This window comes from Austrofundulus limnaeus, unplaced genomic scaffold (assembly GCF_001266775.1).
Source record: "Austrofundulus limnaeus strain Quisiro unplaced genomic scaffold, Austrofundulus_limnaeus-1.0 Scaffold69, whole genome shotgun sequence".
Lineage (NCBI taxonomy): Eukaryota > Metazoa > Chordata > Actinopteri > Cyprinodontiformes > Rivulidae > Austrofundulus > Austrofundulus limnaeus.
Window position 1 is genome coordinate 761,039 of NW_013952471.1, and position 1,243 is coordinate 762,281.

General features: G+C 36.9%; 1 protein-coding gene across 1 annotated transcript in view; it reads left to right on the forward strand.

Annotated features, from left to right (window-relative positions):
• naglu (N-acetylglucosaminidase, alpha) overlaps positions 1-1,243 on the forward strand; it is an 11,415-nt gene that overhangs the window by 1,328 nt on the left and 8,844 nt on the right. The gene's annotated exons all lie outside the window — the stretch shown is intronic.

The following is a 1,243-nucleotide window of genomic DNA, read 5'->3' on the forward strand; positions in this document are numbered from 1 at the left end:
CATGTGAGTGTTAGCATTCGTCATGTGAGTGTTAGCATTCATCATGTGAGTGTTAGCATTCATCATGTGAGTGTTAGCATTCATCATGTGAGTGTTAGCATTCATCATGTGAGTGTTAGCATTCATCAGGTCAGTGTTAGCATTCATCACGTGAATGTTAGCATTTAACAGGTGAGTGTTAGCATTCATCAGGTGAGTGTTAGCGTTCATCAGGTGAGTGTTAGCATTCATCAGGTGAGTGTTAGCATTGAACAGGTGAGTGTTAGCGTTCATCAGGTGAGTGTTAGCATTCATCAGATGAGTGTCAGCATTCATCAGATGAGTGTTAGCAGTCAACACGGACTGAATGACTTCATTCACTCCCTCCACTGTCATTGCTACACTACAGGAACAGCAGAAAATTTATGTAATTGTTCACAACTCCTCCTGTTTGATTGGTTAGGTTAGGTTGAAATTCTGCTGGAGAAATCCATATCAGTGGGAGAAAGCCCAGATGGAGCAGAGAAGGGATATTAGAATCGATCAGATCTGTGCAGGAAGGCAATGACCAGGCTAGAAATTGCTGGTTTGTCAATATTTATTTTCTAATTATTTTAGTATTGGGATTATTCAACAAACAGTGAAATGCCTGTAATGTAAAATGACCAAATTTACATGAAATGTAATCAATGTCCAAAATAAAGCTATGTGTATAGAGTGCTGAAAGAATAATGAAGAGCACTGATTATTTATTTGTTTAGTTTAGAGCATTGATAGTTAATGTGAAATTTTACAGCATTGATTGTTAATGTGAAATTTTACTCTCAGAAAATGAAAATAAATTACCTAATAAACACACTGGCACTTTGTGAAAGTCTCATGCCACAAAGGTGCCAGACCAGCTGCTGCTGTATTTGGACTGTAGTAAAGAAAGCCTCTACTTATAAAAACACAGTTTGTTTTGCTTTTGTGTTATTTCTAATGACTGTAAATATAAACCACATCAAACCTCTGGCATCCTGTGGCAACCACAGTCACAGAAATCAGAATAAAACTACATCTTGGCTGCAATCTCCATGTGAGGAGACCTGCTGCTCTACACTGTGTAGATCAATGATCACTCAGGGATCATAAAATCAGTCTGGACCATAGACTGATCACTAGACTGAAACCTAAAAATACTCACATTTATAATATTATTTTACACTCTGTAGGTCTAAATATTAATCAGACATTTATAATATTATTTTACACTCTGTAGGTC